Below are 25395 nucleotides of genomic sequence, written 5' to 3' on the forward strand. Positions count from 1 at the left end.
AGTATAATCTGGTAGGTAAAGTCATACCGTGAACAACAACAAAATCACAACACCTGGAACGGAAACAGGACGTTTCCGTACAATTTTTTCTTTCCACATGGTGGGATCTTTAAGTATCCGTAAAATTAAGTATGCAAAACATCGTGGTGGAACCGCTTTTTATGAGCAAAATGTGATATAATAACCATGATATAGAAGTAAACTTTGAGTCTTCCGATGACATGATCTGTGTTCCTCCCGCTAGGACTCCGCAGCAGTTTATTAGGCTACAGGTGAAACACATTATGATCAACTTCACAGGGTGGTGAAAGTGCAAGGTGATGACCTTTCCAATAAATATGGAGGGTCTTATTCTGGTGACAAATACAAATGATCTTGCTCTTTTGTCCATAATAATGTCCCCATGTATGCTTGATTTGCGCTGTAAGTCATGGTGCTAGAACATACGTGCCAATACAAGAGGGGGCTCCTATATAACTAAACCATCGACATGGTGGGACGGATGCTTGACTGCCGTTAGACAAATACACATATTCTCGCTCTTCTCCATAATAATATCATCATGTAGACTCGCTGACCCGCACTGTATCTGCGAGACTAGAGTAGGAACATTTAGCTTTTTAACCCAACAGCTTTTGTGACAACTATCGATAGAGTTGAAAATGCCATGGAAACACATTGAACATTAGATTTGTATTCGGTACATGACAATTTATGTGAAAAAGTTGTGTGCATTTTGTCATCAGGAACTTGATCGGCAACAAGTCAGTTTGGTGAAAAATGTGCATATTTTAGAATAATTTAAAATATGTCACCAATTGAATGGAAACAACTAATTTGCCACGAGGTTTATTTGATGGAATATAAGTTTAATCATCGTTAGGTTGTTAGGAATGCACTGATATAAGCGCACCACATGGCATTTCGGTAATTTTGAAAAAACGACTTTATATCGGCGTTTTGCCAGTTTTCATAGAGATAGATAGAGGACTCATCATGAACATAACCAATTTTCAGCATGACCGTTGCCTCCAGAGTTTCCACCGTTTAAAAAGTCGTCAACTGGGCGGGGATTCCTATGAGTTGGGAGCAATCGGCCAATGAAGAAGAAAACAATTATGAGTCTTCTATCTAACTCTATGGCCTGTTGTTCACACACGTATCTGCCTTCTCAATGGCTAGAATAGTCCCACCTGATCTCGCCTCCTCCCGCCTACCATCCATCTTTGAGGACATGTATTTCTATTGTTAGAGCGGTCACTTGACTCTCTTGTCAATGTGATATCATCTTAGCTCTAGTGCAGTTCTTACAGAATGGGGAGAACTGGCATCTTAAGAAAAGACCATAACCTGGCATGAGCCATTCATACCTTTTAAACAGGTCAATTATTTAATGAACAGTGATACACTTTAACTGAAATACTATTGCACACTTTACATTACAATGGTTAATACCTCACACGTTATTTAAATCAAAGGCATAATTTCCATAAACATGAGCATTTCTGATCAAATATAAAAGCACCCCCGAAATGGGAGAAACCAATCAACAAGAAGTGTGAAACCTGTGGATAAAGCCTTCAATTGTCTGGCATGCACTTACCTTCGAAACCAGTTTGACTTCAACAGCAGTGGTGAGTAGAGCCAGAGTGGAAGATGCGAAGCCGTATAACTTTTTGAGGCCCACATCTTTTCAGCCCCCAGAGGGGGAAGAGGCAGTATCATGCCCTCATCACGACCGTGTGGTTGTGTGGGGACCGTATCAAGTATTTAGTGATGTGGACTTTTTGGAGAAATGTCCTCTGGTCTGATGAAACAAAAATAGAACTGTTTGTCCATAATGACCATTCTTATGTTTGGAGGAAAAAGGGGGAAGTTGCAAGCCGAAGAACACCATCCCCACACCGTGAAGCACGGGGGTGGCAGCATCATGTTGTGGGGTGCTTTGCTGCAGGAGGGACTGGTGCACTTCACAAAATAGATGGCATCATGAGGGAAGAAAATGATGTGGATATATTGAAGCAACATCTCAAGACATCAGTCTGGAAGTTAAAGCTTGGTAACAAATTAGTCTTCCAAGTGGACAATGACCCCAAGCATACTTCCAAAGTTGTGACAAAATAAGGACAACAAAGTCAAGGTATTGGAGTGGCCATCACAAAGCCCTGACCTCAATGATATAGAAAATTTGTGGGCAGAACTGAAGAAGTGTGTGCGAGTAAGGAGGCCTACAAACCTGACTCAGTTACAGCAGCTCTGTCAGGAGGAATGGGCCAAAATTCAAGGGGAAGCTTGTGGAAGGCTCCTGAAACATTTGACCCAAGTTTAAGCAATTTTAAGGTAATGCTACCAAATACTAATTGAGTGTATGTAAACTTCTGACACACCGGGAACGCAATGAAAGAAATAAAAGCTTAAATAAATAATTCTCTCTACTATTATTCTGACATTTCACATTCTTAAAATAAAGTGGTGATCCTAACTGACCTAAGACAGGCTATTTTTACTTGGATTAAATGTCAGGAATTGTGAAAAAACTGAGTTTAAATGTATTTGGCTTAGGTGTATGTAAACATCTGACTTCAACTGTAAATTATGGTATGACCTGGAACACTGTCAGAAAGCAGCACTATATTATATGATATGACCTGGAACACTGTCAGAAAGCAGCACTATATTATATGATATGACCTGGAACACTGTCAGAAAGCAACACTATATTATATGATATGACCTGGAACACTGAGACATAAAGCAGCACTATATTATATGATATGACCTGGAACACTGTCAGAAGCAGCACTATATTATATGATATGACCTGGAACACTGAGACATAAAGCAACACTATATATGATAAGACCTGGAACACTGTCAGAAAGCAGCACTATATTATATGATAAGACCTGGAACACTGTCAGAAAGCAGCACTATATTATATGATATGACCTGGAACACTGTCAGAAAGCATTACTATATTATATGATATGACCTGGAACACTATCAGAAAGCAGCACTATATTATATGATATGACCTGGAACACTGAGACATAAAGCAGCACTATATTATATGATATGACCTGGAACACTGTCAGAAAGCAGCACTATATTATATGATATGACCTGGAACACTGAGTCACTGTTCTGGTTGAAACACTGCAATGGAAAGATGTTGATATCTGTGACTGACTGGTGCACCAGACAGACATTAATCTCTGTGGTGTTGCAGTAGTCTATGTATTTTCAGATGCGACCTACATATGTGTGTTGCAGTAGGCCATGTCCTGTGTGTGAGTTGGTGTTGTGGTAAACTAACTAGGTCTATGGCTGTGCAGCAGGGTAGGCTCTGTACTGGTTGTGGCATGGTTGGTTGGTATAGATGGGGATGTTAGGGTTAGGGATGTTGGCTGGGGAGGTTGGGGATGTTAGGTTAGGGATGTTAGGCTGGGGAGGTTGGGGATGTTAGGGTTAGGGATGTTAGGCTGGGGAGGTTGGAGATGTTAGGGTTAGGGATGTTAGGCTGGGGAGGTTGGGGATGTTAGGGTTAGGGATGTTGGCTGGGGAGGGGAGATGTTAGGGTTAGGGATGTTAGGCTGGGGAGGTTGGGGTTAGGGTTAGGGATGTTAGGCTGGGGAGGTTGGAGATGTTAGGGTTAGGGATGTTAGGCTGGGGATGTTGGGGATGTTAGGGTTAGGGATGTTAGGCTGGGGAGGTTGGAGATGTTAGGGTTAGGGATGTTAGGCTGGGGAGGTTGGGGATGTTAGGGTTAGGGATGTTAGGCTGGGGAGGTTGGGGATGTTAGGGTTAGGGATGTTGGCTGGGGAGGTTGGGGATGTTAGGGTTAGGGATGTTTGGGGAGGTTGGGGATGTTAGGGTTAGGGATAATTAGGCTGGGGAGGTTGGGGATGTTAGGGTTAGGGATGTTAGGCTGGGGAGGTTGGGGATGTTAGGGTTAGGGATGTTAGGCTGGGGAGGTTGGGGATGTTAGGGTTAGGGATGTTAGGCTGGGGAGGTTGGGGATGTTAGGGTTAGGGATGTTAGGCTGGGGAGGTTGGGGATGTTAGGGTTAGGGATGTTAGGCTTCCTACTGTGTACGTTGCAGTGGTAGGTTACTGTGTGCAGTTCGGTGTTGTGGTTTCAATACAAGAAGAATTCTGCCATCTGGTGGTGTTGGATTAAACTGCCTTCAATGAAAACATCCCCAGTGCTTTTGAGTGCTTGGTGTTACGACTGGATATTGATACCAGGCAGCTGAAGGGAGGACGGCTCATAATAATGTCTGGAACAGAGCGAAGTCCGCTCCAGTCACTCTTGTCACAGTGATGCAGGGTTTCTCTTTAACAACTACAATGGAAACCATGTGTTTTATGTGTTTGATGCCATTCCAAAATTCCACTCCAGTCATTACCACGAGCCCGTCCTCCCCAATTAAGGCGCTACCAAATTTTATGTCAATGCTAATATGGCAAAAAAATTGATAGCTAGCTAACCAACAACAGCAACGATGTATTTGAGAGACAACATTGTGCAAATGTATTTATGTTTAAATCAACATTGCAAACCTCATCTTTTTTTTGCCCCATGGTTGCACATGCATCGTTTTTGTTGCTAAACAACCAATGGGGGAGAGAGGACAGAGGACAGAGGAGGGGGAGAAGAGACAGAGGAGGCGGGAGAGGGGACAGAGGAGGGGGAGAGGGACAGAGGAGGGGGAGAGGGGACAGAGGAGGGGGAGAGAGGACAGAGGAGGGGGAGAGAGGACAGAGGAGGAGGGAGAGGGGACAGAGGAGGGGGAGAGAGGACAGAGGAGGAGGGAGAGGGACACAGGGGGGAGGGAGGAGAGAGGACAGAGGAGGAGGGAGAGGGTACAGAGGAGGGGAGAGATGGGACAGAGGAGGGGGAGAGGGACAGAGGAGGGGAGAGATGGGACAGAGGAGGGGAGAGAGGACAGAGGAGGGGGAGAGAGGACAGAGGAGGGGGAGAGGGGACAGAGGAGGGGGAGAGGGGACAGAGGAGGGGGAGAGGGGACAGAGGAGAGGGAGATGGGACAGAGGACAGAGAGATGGGACAGAGGACAGAGAGATGGGACAGAGGACAGAGGAGGGGGAGAGGGGACAGAGGAGGGGGAGAGGGGACAGAGGAGGGGGGGAGAGAGGACAGAGGAGGGGGGAGAGGGACAGATGAGGGGGAGAGAGGACAGAGGAGGAGGGAGAGGGTACAGAGGAGGGACAGAGGAGAGGGGAGACGGGACAGAGGAGGGGGGGAGAGAGGACAGAGGAGGGGGAGAGGGGACAGAGGAGGGGGAGAGGGGACAGAGGAGGGGGAGAGGGGACAGAGGAGAGGGAGATGGGACAGAGGAGGGGAGAGGGACAGAGGAGGGGAGAGAGGACAGAGGAGGGGGAGAGAGGACAGAGGACAGAGGAGGGGGGAGAGGGGACAGAGGAGGGGGAGAGAGGACACCTCTCCGCCCCCCCAAGGACTGGAGTTGCCCATCCCTGACCTAAAGCATCTAAACTAGAACAACCATTTCAGTACTGGGTGCAATAAGTCCAAATAACATATTGAATTAGTTTAGAAAATGTATGTAATTTATATTTGTGTAATCAATCATAGATATTAAAACAAACGATTCCAAAAAATCTACCTGCGACAGAGCATGCTGCAAAATATGATAATGACGCACGTGGTTTTGGTTCACAGTGAGTTTCAGGCCCCTGTAGGGTAAAACTAGGACCTCAAAATAAGAAATATGAAATATGTATGGTATTGTGTCAAATATATATACAGTGAGTGAAAAAAACTTTGATCCCCTGCTGATTTTGTACATTTGCCCACTGACAAAGAAATGATCAGTCTATCATTTTAATGGTAGGTTTATTTGAACAATGAGAGGTGGAAAACAACAAAAAAATCAGTCAAAAAATGTTATAAATTGAAATAAGTATTTGACCCCTCTGCAAAACATGACTTAGTACTTGGTGGCAAAACCCTTGTTGGCAATCGTCGCCAAACCCACTGGCTCCATGTCATCTACAAGACCCTGCTAGGTAAAGTCCCCCCTTATCTCAGCTCGCTGGTCACCATAGCATCTCCCACCTGTAGCACACGCTCCAGCAGGTATATCTCTCTAGTCACCCCCAAAACCAATTCTTTCTTTGGCCGCCTATCCTTCCAGTTCTCTGCTGCCAATGACTGGAACGATTAGTTTAGAAAACTACAAAAATCTCTGAAACTGGAAACACTTTCTCCCTCACTAGCTTTAAGCACCAACTGTCAGAGCAGCTCACAGATTACTGCACCTGTACATAGCCCACCTATAATTTAGCCCAAACAACTACCTCTTTCCCAACTGTATTTAATTTTAATTAATTTATTTATTTTGCTCCTTTGCACCCCATTATTTTTATTTCTACTTTGCACATTCTTCCATTGCAAAAACCATTCCAGTGTTTCCCTTGCTATATTGTATTTACTTTGCCCCATGGCCTTTTTTGCCTTTACCTCCCTTATCTCACCTCATTTGCTCACATTGTATATAGACTTGTTTATACTGTATTATTGACTGTATGTTTGTTTTACTCCATGTGTAACTCTGTGTCGTTGTATCTGTCTAACTGCTTTGCTTTATCTTGGCCAGGTCGCAATTGTAAATGAGAACTTGTTCGAAACTTGCCTACCTGGTTAAATAAAGGTAAAATAAAAATAAATAAAAATAATCACAGAGGTCAGACGTTTCTTGTAGTTGGCCACCAGGTTTGCACACATCTCAGGAGGGATTTTGTCCCACTCCTCTTTGCAGATCTTCTCCATGTCATTAAGGTTTCGAGGCTGACGTTTGGCAACTCGAACCTTCAGCTCCCTCCACAGATTTTCTATGGGATTAAGGTCTGGAGACTGGCTAGGCCACTCCAGGACCTTAATGTGCTTCTTCTTGAGCCACTCCTTTGTTTCCTTGGCCATGTGTTTTGGGTCATTGTCATGCTGGAATACCCAGCCACGACCCATTTTCAATGCCCTGGCTGAGGGAAGGAGGTTCTCACCCAAGATTTGACGGTACATGGCTCTGTCCATCGTCCCTTTGATGCGGTGAAGTTGTCCTGTCCCCTTAGCAGAAAAACACCCCCAAAGCATAATGTTTCCACCTCCATGTTTGACGGTGGGGATGGTGTTCTTGGGGTCATAGGCAGCATTCCTCCTCCTCCAAACACGGCGAGTTGAGTTGATGCCAAAGAGCTCCATTTTGGTCTCATCTGACCACAACACTTTCACCCAGTTGTCCTCTGAATCATTCAGATGTTCATTGGCAAACTTCAGACGGGCATGTATATGTGCTTTCTTGAGCAGTGGGACCTTGCGGGCGCTGCAGGATTTCAGTCCTTCACGGCGTAGTGTGTTACCAATTGTTTTCTTGGTGACTATGGTCCCAGCTGCCTTGAGATCATTGACAAGATCATCCCGTGTAGTTCTGTGCTGATTCCTCATCATTCTCATGATCATTGCAACTCCACGAGGTGAGATCTTGCATGGAGCCCCAGGCCGAGGGAGGTTGACAGTTCTTTTGTGTTTCTTCCATTTGTGAATAATCGCACCAACTGTTGTCACCTTCTCACCAAGCTGCTTGGCGATGGTTTGTAGCCCATTCTAGCCTTGTGTAGGTCTACAATCTTGTCCCTGACATCCTTGGAGAGCTCTTTGGTCTTGGCCATGATGGAGAGTTTGGAATCTGATTGATTGATTGCTTCTGTGGACAGGTGTCTTTTATACAGGTAACAAACTGAGATTAGGAGAACTCCCTTTAAGAGCGTGCTCCTAATCTCAGTTTGTTACCCATATAAAACACACCTGGGAGCCAGAAATCTTTCTGATTGAGAGGGGGTCAAATACATATTTCCCTCATTAAAATGCAAATCAATTTATAACATTTTTGACATGCGGTTTTCTGGATTTTTTTGTTGTTTTCCTGTCTCTCACTGTTCAAATAAACCTACCATTAACATTAAAGACTGATCATTTCTTTGTCAGTGGGCAAATGTACAAAATCAGCAGGGGATCAAATACTTTTTTCCCTCACTGTACGGTTGAAGTCTGAAGTTTACACACCTAAGCCAAGTACATTTAAACTCCGTTTTTCACAGTTCCTGACATTTAATCCCAGTAAAAATCCCCTGTTTTAGGTCAGTTAGGATCACCACTTTATTTTAAGAATCTGAAATGTCATAATAATCGCAGAGAGAATGATTTATTTCAGCTTTTATTTCAGCCATTACATCATTTTCTGGAATTTTTCAAGCTATTTTAAGGCGCAGTCAACTTAGTGTATGTAAACTTCTTACCCACTCTATTGTGATAAGGTGAATTATAAGTGAAATAATCTGTCTGTAAACAATTGTTGGAAAAAGTACTTGTGTCATGCACAAAGTAGATGTCCTAACCGACTTGCCAAAACTATAGTTTGTTAACAAGAAATGCGTGGTGTGGTTGAAAAACTGTTTTAATGACTCCAACCTAAGTGTATGTAAACTTCTGACTTTAGCTGTAAAACAACGTGAGGACACAACATCAATAGACAATTTGTTTTGGTATTGCCCTCAGGTAGCCTGTTTCTGGTCTCAGGTTCAGCAGAGATAGGTGGGATGGGCTGAGGGAAGCTGAGGGTTGGAATGTGCAATTGGAGACAAGTGGGAGTGGAGTTTCTGGGCAGGGGATAGAATGACGGTCAAAGATAAAAGTCAAACATAAAGCAAAATAAAACAAAACAAAAAGTATGTTTAAATGACACTGAGGGGGTCTTGGGGGGGCGAGGCAGGAATGTAATTGTATTTTATTATGATTTTATTTTTCTCAGGGGGTCTTGGAGGGCCTGGTGGTTGGGTGCTTGGGCCGATGGCTGATAGTTCACTGGTTCGGGTTCCCGTTGTTGACCCTGTGGGAGATCTGTCGACATGCCCTTGGGCAGGGCGTTGACTGTGGTTGCTTCTGGGTAGGAGTCTGTTAGATGACTGAATGTAATGTAAATGTTGAGCGGCTTCACTGCAAGTAGATTGTATGTTTTAATATTCAATTATAAAAAATTATAAAACAAATCATCATGGTCCAAACACACCAGGACAGAAGAACCAAAACACCTATTACCCCTCAGGTAGCACCATTGAGAGCATCCTGGTTGCATCGATGCTTGGTATGGCAACTGCTCAGCATCCGACTGCAAGGCACTACAGAGGGTAGTGCATACGGCCCAGTACATCACTGGGGCCAAGCTTCTTGCCATCCAGGACCTTTATACCAGGCGGTGTCAGAGGAATGCCCTAAATATTGTCCAAAGACTCCAGCCACCCAAGTCATAGACTGTTCTCTCTACTACCGCACAGCAAGCGGTACCCGGAGCGGCAGGTCTAGATCCAAAAGGCTCCGTTAACAGCTTCTACCCCTAAGCAATAAGACTTCTGAAAAGTTACCCAAATGACGACCCGGACTATTTGCATTGACCCCCTTTTGTCTGCTGCTGCTACTCTCTGTTTATCATCTATGTCACTTTACCCCGACCTACATACATGCCTCAATTACCTCCACTACCTCAACACATTGACCCTGTATATAGCCTCGTTATATTACCCCTACCTACATACATGCCTCAATTACCTCCACTACCCCCACACATTGACCCTGTATATAGCCTCGTTATATTACCCCTACCTACATACATGCCTCAATTACCTCCACTACCTCAACACATTGACCCTGTATATAGCCTCGTTATATTACCCCTACCTACATACATGCCTCAATTACCTCCACTACCTCAACACATTGACCCTGTATATAGCCTCGTTATATTACCCCTACCTACATACATGCCTCAATTACCTCCACTACCCCCACACATTGACCCTGCCTCGTTATTGTTATTTTATTGTGTTGTATTTTTTTAAATGTTTTATTTATTTATATTTATATATTTAAAATGCAAATATTTTCTTGCTTAGCAGGAGGCATTTCCTGGTCTCCACCTACTGTATTCAGTCACTTCCCTTCAGCCCAGCGAGCAGCAACGTCAGTCTTCTCTCAGCAGGCCAGCCTCGTTATAACCCCTACCTACATACATGCCTCAACACACACACACACACACACACACACACACACACACACACACACACACACACACACACACACACACACACATTGACCCACACACACACACACACACACACACACACACACACACACACACACACACACACACACACACACACACACACACACACACACCTCCACACCCCCACACACACACACACAGTGAGCAGCGAAACCATCCTTCCCCTCAGCAGGCCAGCGAACACACACTCTCACACAATCACACACACACACACACACTCACACTCACACACACACACACACACACACACACACACACACACACACACACACACACACACACACACACACACACACACACACACACACACACACACACAGCAAGCAGTGACATCATCCTTCCCCTCGGCAGGCCAGCGAACACACACACACCTCACACTTCCCCTCAGTCTACCATAGACACATAACACAGATCAAAAGCCTGCAGTATATTTAACCAAATCAATAAAAGCCTGCAGTATATTTAACCAAATCAATAAAAGCCTGCAGTATATTTAACCAAATCAATAAAAGCCTGCAGTATATTTAACCAAATCAATAAAAGCCTGCAGTATATTTAACCAAATCAATAAAAGCCTGCAGTATATTTAACCAAATCAATAAAAGCGAACACACACACACACACACACACACACACACACACACACACACACACACACACACACACACTCACACTCCTGCAGTATATTTAACCAAATCAATAAAAGCCTGCAGTATATTTAACCAAATCAATAAAAGCCTGCAGTATATTTAACCAAATCAATAAAAGCCTGCAGTATATTTAACCAAATCAATAAAAGCCTGCAGTATATTTAACCAAATCAATAAAAGCCTGCAGTATATTTAACCAAATCAATAAAAGCCTGCAGTATATTTAACCAAATCAATAAAAGCCTGCAGTATATTTAACCAAATCAATAAAAGCCTGCAGTATATTTAACCAAATCAATAAAAGCCTGCAGTATATTTAACCAAATCAAAGTATATTTAACCAAATCAATAAAAGCCTGCAGTATATTTAACCAAATCAATAAAAGCCTGCAGTATATTTAACCAAATCAATAAAAGCCTGCAGTATATTTAACCAAATCAATAAAAGCCTGCAGTATATTTAACCAAATCAATAAAAGCCTGCAGTATATTTAACCAAATCAATAAAAGCCTGCAGTATATTTAACCAAATCAATAAAAAACCTGTTCTGTAATTGAACTAAATCAAATAAAGGCGAAACAGATCTGTGATGAAATCTCTTGGATCCATCAGCGGGTCTCCTTGGCGATTGGCAACGCTGTGCTACTGGTATATTCCAAAAAACCCAATTCATTTCCCTTGTTATGCTCCACTGTCTCTCTCTCCAACCCCGTTATTTAGAAAAGCGTATCTCCCCACAGCAGCAGAATCAAAGGCAGCAAATGAACAGAAAGGTATTTAATCTCTCAGAAAGACCTCGCTCTGGGGACTGCGGGATTTATGAAACCACAATTCATAATTACAGCTTTTATAGCTGCATAAACTTATGCTACCTTGTGATCACATGGTTACACACATAGCAATTTAAAAACCGTAGTTATGCTTCGGCTTTGTTTGTGTCTGAAGATCTGACTTTCTGAAAACACAACTGTCATTTTCACTGCTTGTTCCCTACAGTAGTCAGTACAGCTGTCACTACAGTAGTCAGTACAGTAGTCACTACAGCAGTCACTACAGTAGTCAGTACAGCAGTCACTATAGTAGTTACTACAGCGGTCAGTACAGTAGTCAATACAGTAGTCAGTACAGTTGTCAGTACAGTAGTCAATACAGTAGTCAATACAGTAGTTAGTACAGTGGTCAATACAGTAGTCAGTACAGTGGGTCAGTACAGTAGTCTATACAGTAGTCAGTACAGTGGTCAATACAGTAGTCGGTACAGAACAGTCACTACAGTAGTCAGTACAGATGTCACTACAGTAGTCACTACAGCTGTCACTACAGTAGTCAGTACAGTAGTCAGTACAGCAGTCAGTACAGCTGTCACTACAGTAGTCACTACAGCAGTCACTACAGTAGTCAGTACAGCAGTCAGTACAGCTGTCACTACAGTAGTCAGTACAGTAGTCAGTACAGCAGTCAGTACAGCTGTCACTTCAGTAGTCAGTACAGTAGTCAGTACAGCTGTCACTACAGTAGTCAGTACAGTAGTCAGTACAGCAGTCAGTACAGTAGTCAGTACAGCTTTCACTTCAGTAGTCAGTACAGCAGTCAGTACAGTAGTCAGTACAGTAGTCAGTACAGCAGTCAGTACAGTAGTCAGTACAGTAGTCAGTACAGTAGTCAGTACAGCAGTCAGTACAGCAGTCACTACAGTAGTCAGTACAGTAGTCAGTACAGCAGTCAGTACAGTAGTCAGTACAGCTTTCACTTCAGTAGTCAGTATGGTAACTCAACTCTAACTGAAACGACTGTTGCTGTGTAGGAGAATACTGTTTTACACATTAATACAGGGTGTGTTTTCAGCTCTAACGCAGGATCCAGATCCATCAGATGTAGTGATCATAGTACTGAACAGAAATATAAACCCAGTGTGTAAAACATCCCAGAAGTGTCTCTCAAACTGGGCACAAATGTGTTTACATCCCTGTTTGTGAGCATTTCTCCTTTGCCAGGATAATCCATCCACCTGACACGTGTGGCATATAAAGAAGCTGATTAAACAGCATGATCATTACACAGGTGCACCAGGTGTTGGGGACAAAGGCACTGCGTCGCAGCGCTTGAGGTGTCACTACAGACCCGTTTTCGATCCCAGGATGTGTCACAGCCGGCCGTGATCGGGAGACCCATGAGGTGGCGCACAATAGGCCCAGCGTCGTCCGGGTTAGGGGAGGGTTTGGCCCAGCGTCGTCCGGGTTAGGGGAGGGTTTGGCCCAGCGTCGTCCGGGTTAGGGGAGGGTTTAGCCCAGGGTCGTCCGGGTTAGGGAGGGTTTGGCCCAGCGTCGTCCGTGTTAGGGGAGGGTTTGGCCCAGCATCGTCCGGGTTAGGGGAGGGTTTGGCCCAGCGTCGTCCGGGTTAGGGGAGGGTTTGGCCCAGCGTTGTCCGTGTTAGGGGAGGGTTTGGCCGGCCGGAATGTCCTTGTCCCAACGCGCTCTAGCGACTCCTTGTGGCGGGCCGGGTGCCTGAAAGCTGACTCCGGACAGTGTTTCCTCCGACACATTGGTGCGGCTGGAAAAACCCTTGTTTAAGTAGATGTGTCCAAACTTTTGACTTGTACTGTATATACTATATATAATACAAATCGAGGTGATGGAGATGAAGATACTTTTGACGGTTGATCTGCTTCTGTTCTGTGGGTGGCACGGTGTGCTCTTTTCGAAGGATGGGTCCCGGTCTCTCCGGGGGGCATGGGGATCCGGGGGGGTCGGGTGTGGTCTGTCGGTCACTGGGATGACAACCCAAATCGGGATGGGGAGGGGCTCTAGTGAGTTGAATAGTGGGGAACAAGGTTTACTGAGTAACAATGCAAATATCATGGTACAGCTACATGGACCCTCAATCTCTATGGTACTCTGTAACAGTGAGTTTACAAACATAAATTATGACAAATAGATTTGAAACTTGTATCTTATTATGGTAAATGGTGAAATAAGTACAGGCAGTTATAATTGAATGGCTTAGCAGATAATATGAAAAGACGATCTGTCACGTTTGCTATAATGGACGGACCATGGCGCAGTGGGATCGGAGTTCCACATCTTTATTAAAAGTGAAACTTCTCAACAAAAACAATAAACAACAAAACGTAGAGTAACGTAGTGCAACAAGCGCATACACAAACAATATCAAGCAGGTGGGAACAAGGACACCTTAAGGAGGATCCCCAATTCAAATCAAATCAAATGTATTTATTTATATAGCCCTTCGTACATCAGCTGATATCTCAAAGTGCTGTACAGAAACCAAGCTTAAAACCCCAAACAGCAAGCAATGCAGGTGTAGAAGCACGGTGGCTAGGAAAAACTCCCTAGAAAGGCCAAAACCTAGGAAGAAACCTAGAGAGGAACCAGGCTAAGAGGGTTGGCCAGTCTTCTTCTGGCTGTGCCGGAATTAGAGACAACTGGAGACAATGATAATCAGCTGCCTCTAATTGGGAACCATACTCAATCCCAAACATAGAAATAAATTGACTAGAACACCCCCTAGTCAGGCCCTGACCTACAACACCATAGAGAACCCCGAGGGCTCTCTATGGTCAGGGCGTGACACGATCAGTATTTACCTGGCTAAAAGAGAAGGAATATAATATCTATTGTTTATATCTAACTCCTTCAATAATTTTAGATGAAGTGTTGTGGAAAAGGTCAGGGGGGGGGGAATATATTTCTCCCATGGGCAAAGAAATTCAAAAGAGGTGATGATATTAATTAACTGTATTTTTCATCCAAATTTGCAAATTGTCCAAACAGATCCTCAAGGTAGATGGATTATTTTAAATATGTTATTGGACAATAAACACATCTGGCTCATTAATCTATACGGTCCAAAAAATTATGATCCACACTTCTTTGAAAATGCATGTAATAATTGATCAATCCTACAAGCAACACACTATGGTATTATGGTGTGAGATTATAATATGGTTTTAAATACCTCTATGGACCGTAAAGGAAATCACACTACAAACTATCACCCTCATGCACTTAAGGAAATCATGAATGTCATGTATATATTGGAATTTTGTGGATATATGGAGGCTTAAATACCCTGCCCTAGTGAGATTTACGTGGAGGAGGTTTAATATCCTGCCCTAGTGAGATATACATGGAGGAGGTTTTATATCCTGCCCTAGTGAGATTTACATGGAGGAGGTTTAATATCCTGCCCTAGTGAGATATACATGGAGGAGGTTTAATATCCTGACCTAGTGAGATTTACATGGAGGAGGTTTAATATCCTGCCCTAGTGAGATTTACGTGGAGGAGGTTTAATATCCTGACCTAGTGAGATTTACATGGAGGAGGTTTAATATCCTGCCCTAGTGAGATTTACATGGAGGAGGTTTAATATCCTGCCCTAGTGAGATTTACATGGAGGAGGTTTAATATCCTGCCCTAGTGAGATATACATGGAGGAGGTTTAATATCCTGCCCTAGTGAGATTTACGTGGAGGAGGTTTAATATCCTGCCCTAGTGAGATATACATGGAGGAGGTTTTATATCCTGACCTAGTGAGATTTACATGGAGGAGGTTTAATATCCTGCCCTAGTGAGATATACATGGAGGAGGTTTAATATCCTGACCTAGTGAGATATACATGGAGGAGGTTTAATATCCTGCCCTAGTGAGATATACATGGAGGAGGTTTTATATCCTGCCCTAGTGAGATTTACATGGAGGAGGTTTAATATCCTGCCCTAGTGAGATATACATGGAGGAGGTTTAATATCCTGCCCTAGTGAGATATAGATGGAGGAGGTTTAATATCCTGACCTAGTGAGATTTACATGGAGGAGGTTTTATATCCTGCCCTAGTGAGATTTACATGGAGGAGGTTTAATATCCTGCCCTAGTGAGATATACATGGAGGAGGTTTAATATCCTGACCTAGTGAGATTTACGTGGAGGAGGTTTAATATCCTGCCCTAGTGAGATTTACATGGAGGAGGTTTAATATCCTGCCCTAGTGAGATATACATGGAGGAGGTTTAATATCCTGACCTAGTGAGATATACATGGAGGTTTAATATCCTGACCTAGTGAGATATACATGGAGGAGGTTTAATATCCTGACCTAGTGAGATATACATGGAGGAGGTTTAATATCCTGACCTAGTGAGATATACATGGAGGAGGTTTAATATCCTGACCTAGTGAGATATACATGGAGGAGGTTTAATATCCTGACCTAGTGATATATACATGGAGGAGGCTCAATCAAGCTAGTCGTCTTGACTACTTTCTTATGTCATTCTAGTTGGCACCAACAGTTTAAAAAAGTGTTGATAGGGGACAGACTACGGTCGGATCATCACTTACAGAATTTCCACGTGGGCTATTGGAAATGTAATCAAAGCCTACTGGATGACAACTTGTTTAGAACTAGGACAGAAGAATTTATAACTGACTTTTTCAGACATAACATTGGTACAGCAGATCCCCTTATTGTATGGGACACTTTTAAATGTGCCTTTAGAGGCCATGCAATTCACAGTACTCATCTCTAAAACAAAAGCAATTTAGGTCAAAATAATCCATATTAAGAAAAGAGAAGGGAGGACTAACAGTACAGGTACAGGGCATTGGGAAAGCATTCAGACCCCTGCACCTTTCCCACATTTTGTCACGTTACAGCCTTATTATAAAATTGATTAAGTGTTTTTCCCTCATAAATCTACAAACGATTAATAATGATGTAATGACAAAGTCAACTCCGTTTTTTTGTTTGTTTTAGCAAATTTATGCAAATAAAAAACCCCAGAAATGTCACATTTACATAAGTATTCAGACCCTTTACTCAGTACTTTGTTGAAGCACTTTTGACAGTGATTACAGTCTAGAGTCTCCTTGGGTATTGACGCTACAAGCTTGGGACATCTGTATTTGGGGAGTTTCTCCCATTCTTCTCTGCAGATCCTCTCAAGCTCTGTCAGGTTGGATGGGGAGCATCGCTGTACAGCTATTTTCAGGTCTCTCCAGAGATGTTTGATCGGGTTCAAGTCCGGGCTCTGGCTGGGCCACTCAAGGACATTCAGAAACTTGTCCGGAAGCCACTCCCCCGTTGTCCTGACTGTGTACTTAGGGTCGTTGTCCTGTTGGAAGGTGAACCTTCGCCCAAGTTTGAGGTCTTAACTGTCCTGAGTGGTCATCAAGAATCTCTCTGTACTTTAGTCCGTTAATCTTTGCCTCAATCCTGACTAGTCTCCCAGCATGATGCTGCCACCACCATGCTTCACTGTAGGGATGGTGCCAGGTTTAGTCCTTACTGCTATTAGCCAATAGAAACACATTGAATAACAGATAGTCCTTACTGCTATTAGCCCATAGAGACACATTGAATAACAGATAGACCTTACTGCTATTAGCCAATAGAAACACATTGAATAACAGATAGTCCTTACTGCTATTAGCCCATAGAGACACATTGAATAACAGATAGTCCTTACTGCTATTAGCCCATAGAAACACATTGAATAACAGATAGTCCTTACTGCTATTAGCCAATAGAAACACATTGAATAACAGATAGTCCTTACTGCTATCAGCCCATAGAAACACATTGAATAACAGATAGTCCTTACTGCTATTAGCCCATAGAAACACATTGAATAACAGATAGTCCTTACTGCTATCAGCCCATAGAGACACATTGAATAACAGATAGTCCTTACTGCTATTAGAAACACATTGAATAACAGATAGTCCTTACTGCTATTAGCCAATAGAAACACATTGAATAACAGATAGTCCTTACTGCTATTAGAAACACATTGAATAACAGATAGTAATTCCTGCTGTTTGCCAATAGAAACACATTGAATAACAAAGTCATTCTTAAGAGGACATTTGTCACTAAATTTTAAAATGGTAAATTGTATTAGAATGTCATGTGATCTTTGTTCTATTTCTGGTATCTGGGGCAGCAGGGTAGCCTAGTGGTTAGTGACAGGTAGCCTAGTGGTTAGAGACAGGTAGCCTAGTGGTTAGAGACAGGTAGCCTAGTGGTTAGAGACAGGTAGCCTAGTGGTTAGTGACAGGTAGCCTAGTGGTTAGAGACAGGTAGCCTAGTGGTTAGAGTGTTGGACTAGTGGTTAGAGACAGGTAGCCTAGTGGTTAGAGACAGGTAGCCTAGTGGTTAGAGACAGGTAGCCTAGTGGTTAGAGACAGGTAGCCTAGTGGTTAGAGACAGGTAGTCTAGTGGTTAGAGTGTTGGACTAGTAACCAGCAGGTAGTCTAGTGGTTAGAGTGTTGGACTAGTAACCAGCAGGTAGCCTAGTGGTTAGAATGTTGGACTAGTAACCAGCAGGTAGCCTAGTGGTTAGTGTTGGACTAGTAACCAGCAGGTAGCCTAGTGGTTAGAGTGTTGGACTAGTAACCAGCAGGTAGCCTAGTGGTTAGTGTTGGACTAGTAACCAGTAGGTAGCCTAGTGTTTAGAGTGTTGGACTAGTAACCAGCAGGCAGCCTAGTGGTTAGAGTGTTGGACTAGTAACCAGTAGGTAGCCTAGTGGTTAGAGTGTTGGACTAGTAACCAGCAGGTAGCCTAGTGGTTAGAGTGTTGGACTAGTAACCAGCAGGCAGCCTAGTGGTTAGAGTGTTGGACTAGTAACCAGCAGGCAGCCTAGTGGTTAGAGTGTTGGACTAGTAACCAGCAGGCAGCCTAGTGGTTAGAGTGTTGGACTAGTAACCAGCAGGTAGCCTAGTGGTTAGAGTGTTGGACTAGTAACCAGCAGGTAGCCTAGTGGTTAGAGTGTTGGACTAGTAACCAGCAGGTAGCCTAGTGGTTAGAGCGTTGGACTAGTAACCAGCAGGTAGCCTAGTGGTTAGAGTGTTGGACTAGTAACCAGCAGGTAGCCTAGTGGTTAGAGTGTTGGACTAGTAACCAGCAGGTAGCCTAGTGGTTAGAGTGTTGGACTAGTAACCAGCAGGTAGCCTAGTGGTTAGAGCGTTGGACTAGTAACCAGCAGGTAGCCTAGTGGTTAGAGTGTTGGACTAGTAACCAGCAGGTAGCCTAGTGGTTAGAGTGTTGGACTAGTAACCAGCAGGTAGCCTAGTGGTTAGAGTGTTGGACTAGTAACCAGCAGGTAGCCTAGTGGTTAGAGTGTTGGACTAGTAACCAGCAGGTAGCCTAGTGGTTAGAGTGTTGGACTAGTAACCAGTAGGTAGCCTAGTGGTTAGAGTGTTGGACTAGTAACCAGCAGGTAGCCTAGTGGTTAGAGTGTTGGACTAGTAACCAGCAGGCAGCCTAGTGGTTAGAGTGTTGGACTAGTAACCAGCAGGCAGCCTAGTGGTTAGAGTGTTGGACTAGTAACCAGCAGGCAGCCTAGTGGTTAGAGTGTTGGACTAGTAACCAGCAGGTAGCCTAGTGGTTAGAGACAGGTAGTCTAGTGGTTAGAGTGTTGGACTAGTAACCAGCAGGTAGCCTAGTGGTTAGAGGGTTGGACTAGTAACCAGCAGGTAGCCTAGTGGTTAGAGGGTTGGACTAGTAACCAGCAGGTAGCCTAGTGGTTAGAGTGTTGGACTAGTAACCAGTAGGTAGCCTAGTGGTTAGAGTGTTGGACTAGTAACCAGCAGGTAGCCTAGTGGTTAGAGTGTTGGACTAGTAACCAGCAGGTAGCCTAGTGGTTAGAGCGTTGGACTAGTAACCAGCAGTTAGCCTAGTGGTTAGAGTGTTGGACTAGTAACCAGCAGGTAGCCTAGTGGTTAGAGTGTTGGACTAGTAACCAGCAGGTAGCCTAGTGGTTAGAGTGTTGGACTAGTAACCAGCAGGTAGCCTAGTGGTTAGAGCGTTGGACTAGTAACCAGCAGGTAGCCTAGTGGTTAGAGTGTTGGACTAGTAACCAGCAGGTAGCCTAGTGGTTAGAGACAGGTAGTCTAGTGGTTAGAGTGTTGGACTAGTAACCAGCAGGTAGCCTTGTGGTTAGAGTGTTGGACTAGTAACCAGCAGGTAGCCTAGTGGTTAGAGGGTTGGACTAGTAACCAGCAGGTAGCCTAGTGGTTAGAGGGTTGGACTAGTAACCAGCAGGTAGCCTAGTGGTTAGAGTGTTGGACTAGTAACCAGCAGGTAGCCTAGTGGTTAGAGTGTTGAACTAGTAACCAGCAGGTAGCCTAGTGGTTAGAGTGTTGGACTAGTAACCAGCAGGTAGCCTAGTGGTTAGTGTTGGACTAGTAACCAGCAGGTAGCCTAGTGGTTAGAGTGTTGGACTAGTAACCAGCAGGTAGCCTAGTGGTTAGAGTGTTGGACTAGTAACCAGCAGGTAGCCTAGTGGTTAGAGTGTTGGACTAGTAACCAGCAGGTATCCTAGTGGTTAGAGTGTTGGACTAGTAACCAGCAGGTAGCCTAGTGGTTAGTGTTGGACTAGTAACCAGCAGGTAGCCTAGTGGTTAGAGTGTTGGACTAGTAACCAGCAGGTAGCCTAGTGGTTAGTGTTGGACTAGTAACCAGCAGGTAGCCTAGTGGTTAGTGTTGCACTAGTAACCAGCAGGTAGCCTAGTGGTTAGTGTTGGACTAGTAACCAGCAGGTAGCCTAGTGGTTAGAGTGTTGGACTAGTAACCAGCAGGTAGCCTAGTGGTTAGAGGGTTGGACTAGTAACCAGCAGGTAGCCTAGTGGTTAGAGTGTTGGACTAGTAACCAGTAGGTAGCCTAGTGGTTAGAGTGTTGGACTAGTAACCAGCAGGTAGCCTAGTGGTTAGAGTGTTGGACTAGTAACCAGCAGGTAGCCTAGTGGTTAGAGGGTTGGACTAGTAACCAGCAGGTAGCCTAGTGGTTAGAGGGTTGGACTAGTAACCAGCAGGTAGCCTAGTGGTTAGAGTGTTGGACTAGTAACCAGTAGGTAGCCTAGTGGTTAGAGTGTTGGACTAGTAACCAGCAGGTAGCCTAGTGGTTAGAGTGTTGGACTAGTAACCAGCAGGTAGCCTAGTGGTTAGAGCATTGGACTAGTAACCAGCAGGTAGCCTAGTGGTTAGAGTGTTGGACTAGTAACCAGCAGGTAGCCTAGTGGTTAGAGTGTTGGACTAGTAACCAGCAGGTAGCCTAGTGGTTAGAGTGTTGGACTAGTAACCAGCAGGTAGCCTAGTGGTTAGAGTGTTGGACTAGTAACCAGCAGGTAGCCTAGTGGTTAGAGACAGGTAGCCTAGTGGTTAGAGTGTTGGACTAGTAACCAGCAGGTAGCCTAGTGGTTAGAGTGTTGGACTAGTAACCAGCAGGTAGCCTAGTGGTTAGAGGGTTGGACTAGTAACCAGCAGGTAGCCTAGTGGTTAGAGGGTTGGACTAGTAACCAGCAGGTAGCCTAGTGGTTAGAGGGTTGGACTAGTAACCAGCAGGTAGCCTAGTGGTTAGAGGGTTGGACTAGTAACCAGCAGGTAGCCTAGTGGTTAGAGGGTTGGACTAGTAACCAGCAGGTAGCCTAGTGGTTAGAGGGTTGGACCAGTAACCAGCAGGTAGCCTAGTGGTTAGAGTGTTGGACTAGTAACCAGCAGGTAGCCTAGTGGTTAGAGGGTTGGACTAGTAACCAGCAGGTAGCCTAGTGGTTAGAGGGTTGGACTAGTAACCAGCAGGTAGCCTAGTGGTTAGAGTGTTGGACTAGTAACCAGCAGGTAGCCTAGTGGTTAGAGTGTTGGACTAGTAACCAGCAGGTAGCCTAGTGGTTAGAGTGTTGGACTAGTAACCAGCAGGTAGCCTAGTGGTTAGTGTTGGACTAGTAACCAGCAGGTAGCTTTGTGGTTAGAGTGTTGGACTAGTAACCAGCAGGTAGCCTAGTGGTTAGAGTGTTGGACTAGTAACCAGCAGGCAGCCTAGTGGTTAGAGTGTTGGACTAGTAACCAGCAGGTAGCCTAGTGGTTAGTGTTGGACTAGTAACCAGCAGGTAGCCTAGTGGTTAGAGTGTTGGACTAGTAACCAGCAGGTAGCCTAGTGGTTAGTGTTGGACTAGTAACCAGTAGGTAGCCTAGTGTTTAGAGTGTTGGACTAGTAACCAGCAGGCAGCCTAGTGGTTAGAGTGTTGGACTAGTAACCAGTAGGTAGCCTAGTGGTTAGAGTGTTGGACTAGTAACTAGCAGGTAGCCTAGTGGTTAGAGTGTTGGACTAGTAACCAGCAGGCAGCCTAGTGGTTAGAGTGTTGGACTAGTAACCAGCAGGCAGCCTAGTGGTTAGAGTGTTGGACTAGTAACCAGCAGGCAGCCTAGTGGTTAGAGTGTTGGACTAGTAACCAGCAGGTAGCCTAGTGGTTAGAGTGTTGGACTAGTAACCAGCAGGTAGCCTAGTGGTTAGAGTGTTGGACTAGTAACCAGCAGGTAGCCTAGTGGTTAGAGCGTTGGACTAGTAACCAGCAGGTAGCCTAGTGGTTAGAGTGTTGGACTAGTAACCAGCAGGTAGCCTAGTGGTTAGAGTGTTGGACTAGTAACCAGCAGGTAGCCTAGTGGTTAGAGTGTTGGACTAGTAACCAGCAGGTAGCCTAGTGGTTAGAGCGTTGGACTAGTAACCAGCAGGTAGCCTAGTGGTTAGAGTGTTGGACTAGTAACCAGCAGGTAGCCTAGTGGTTAGAGTGTTGGACTAGTAACCAGCAGGTAGCCTAGTGGTTAGAGTGTTGGACTAGTAACCAGCAGGTAGCCTAGTGGTTAGAGTGTTGGACTAGTAACCAGCAGGTAGCCTAGTGGTTAGAGTGTTGGACTAGTAACCAGTAGGTAGCCTAGTGGTTAGAGTGTTGGACTAGTAACCAGCAGGTAGCCTAGTGGTTAGAGTGTTGGACTAGTAACCAGCAGGCAGCCTAGTGGTTAGAGTGTTGGACTAGTAACCAGCAGGCAGCCTAGTGGTTAGAGTGTTGGACTAGTAACCAGCAGGCAGCCTAGTGGTTAGAGTGTTGGACTAGTAACCAGCAGGTAGCCTAGTGGTTAGAGACAGGTAGTCTAGTGGTTAGAGTGTTGGACTAGTAACCAGCAGGTAGCCTAGTGGTTAGAGGGTTGGACTAGTAACCAGCAGGTAGCCTAGTGGTTAGAGGGTTGGACTAGTAACCAGCAGGTAGCCTAGTGGTTAGAGTGTTGGACTAGTAACCAGTAGGTAGCCTAGTGGTTAGAGTGTTGGACTAGTAACCAGCAGGTAGCCTAGTGGTTAGAGTGTTGGACTAGTAACCAGCAGGTAGCCTAGTGGTTAGAGCGTTGGACTAGTAACCAGCAGTTAGCCTAGTGGTTAGAGTGTTGGACTAGTAACCAGCAGGTAGCCTAGTGGTTAGAGTGTTGGACTAGTAACCAGCAGGTAGCCTAGTGGTTAGAGTGTTGGACTAGTAACCAGCAGGTAGCCTAGTGGTTAGAGCGTTGGACTAGTAACCAGCAGGTAGCCTAGTGGTTAGAGTGTTGGACTAGTAACCAGCAGGTAGCCTAGTGGTTAGAGACAGGTAGTCTAGTGGTTAGAGTGTTGGACTAGTAACCAGCAGGTAGCCTTGTGGTTAGAGTGTTGGACTAGTAACCAGCAGGTAGCCTAGTGGTTAGAGGGTTGGACTAGTAACCAGCAGGTAGCCTAGTGGTTAGAGGGTTGGACTAGTAACCAGCAGGTAGCCTAGTGGTTAGAGTGTTGGACTAGTAACCAGCAGGTAGCCTAGTGGTTAGAGTGTTGAACTAGTAACCAGCAGGTAGCCTAGTGGTTAGAGTGTTGGACTAGTAACCAGCAGGTAGCCTAGTGGTTAGTGTTGGACTAGTAACCAGCAGGTAGCCTAGTGGTTAGAGTGTTGGACTAGTAACCAGCAGGTAGCCTAGTGGTTAGAGTGTTGGACTAGTAACCAGCAGGTAGCCTAGTGGTTAGAGTGTTGGACTAGTAACCAGCAGGTATCCTAGTGGTTAGAGTGTTGGACTAGTAACCAGCAGGTAGCCTAGTGGTTAGTGTTGGACTAGTAACCAGCAGGTAGCCTAGTGGTTAGAGTGTTGGACTAGTAACCAGCAGGTAGCCTAGTGGTTAGTGTTGGACTAGTAACCAGCAGGTAGCCTAGTGGTTAGTGTTGCACTAGTAACCAGCAGGTAGCCTAGTGGTTAGTGTTGGACTAGTAACCAGCAGGTAGCCTAGTGGTTAGAGTGTTGGACTAGTAACCAGCAGGTAGCCTAGTGGTTAGAGGGTTGGACTAGTAACCAGCAGGTAGCCTAGTGGTTAGAGTGTTGGACTAGTAACCAGTAGGTAGCCTAGTGGTTAGAGTGTTGGACTAGTAACCAGCAGGTAGCCTAGTGGTTAGAGTGTTGGACTAGTAACCAGCAGGTAGCCTAGTGGTTAGAGGGTTGGACTAGTAACCAGCAGGTAGCCTAGTGGTTAGAGGGTTGGACTAGTAACCAGCAGGTAGCCTAGTGGTTAGAGTGTTGGACTAGTAACCAGTAGGTAGCCTAGTGGTTAGAGTGTTGGACTAGTAACCAGCAGGTAGCCTAGTGGTTAGAGTGTTGGACTAGTAACCAGCAGGTAGCCTAGTGGTTAGAGCATTGGACTAGTAACCAGCAGGTAGCCTAGTGGTTAGAGTGTTGGACTAGTAACCAGCAGGTAGCCTAGTGGTTAGAGTGTTGGACTAGTAACCAGCAGGTAGCCTAGTGGTTAGAGTGTTGGACTAGTAACCAGCAGGTAGCCTAGTGGTTAGAGTGTTGGACTAGTAACCAGCAGGTAGCCTAGTGGTTAGAGACAGGTAGTCTAGTGGTTAGAGTGTTGGACTAGTAACCAGCAGGTAGCCTAGTGGTTAGAGTGTTGGACTAGTAACCAGCAGGTAGCCTAGTGGTTAGAGGGTTGGACTAGTAACCAGCAGGTAGCCTAGTGGTTAGAGGGTTGGACTAGTAACCAGCAGGTAGCCTAGTGGTTAGAGGGTTGGACTAGTAACCAGCAGGTAGCCTAGTGGTTAGAGGGTTGGACTAGTAACCAGCAGGTAGCCTAGTGGTTAGAGGGTTGGACTAGTAACCAGCAGGTAGCCTAGTGGTTAGAGGGTTGGACCAGTAACCAGCAGGTAGCCTAGTGGTTAGAGTGTTGGACTAGTAACCAGCAGGTAGCCTAGTGGTTAGAGGGTTGGACTAGTAACCAGCAGGTAGCCTAGTGGTTAGAGGGTTGGACTAGTAACCAGCAGGTAGCCTAGTGGTTAGAGTGTTGGACTAGTAACCAGCAGGTAGCCTAGTGGTTAGAGTGTTGGACTAGTAACCAGCAGGTAGCCTAGTGGTTAGAGTGTTGGACTAGTAACCAGCAGGTAGCCTAGTGGTTAGTGTTGGACTAGTAACCAGCAGGTAGCTTTGGGTTAGAGTGTTGGACTAGTAACCAGCAGGTAGCCTAGTGGTTAGAGTGTTGGACTAGTAACCAGCAGGCAGCCTAGTGGTTAGAGTGTTGGACTAGTAACCAGCAGGTAGCCTAGTGGTTAGAGTGTTGGACTAGTAACCAGCAGGTAGCCTAGTGGTTAGAGTGTTGGACTAGTAACCAGCAGGTAGCCTAGTGGTTAGAGTGTTGGACTAGTAACCAGCAGGTAGCCTAGTGGTTAGAGTGTTGTAACCAGCAGGTAGCCTAGTGGTTAGTGTTGGACTAGTAACCAGCAGGTAGCCTAGTGGTT

This window comes from Oncorhynchus tshawytscha, linkage group LG12, assembly GCF_018296145.1.
Source record: "Oncorhynchus tshawytscha isolate Ot180627B linkage group LG12, Otsh_v2.0, whole genome shotgun sequence".
NCBI classification, from domain to species: Eukaryota; Metazoa; Chordata; class Actinopteri; order Salmoniformes; family Salmonidae; genus Oncorhynchus; species Oncorhynchus tshawytscha.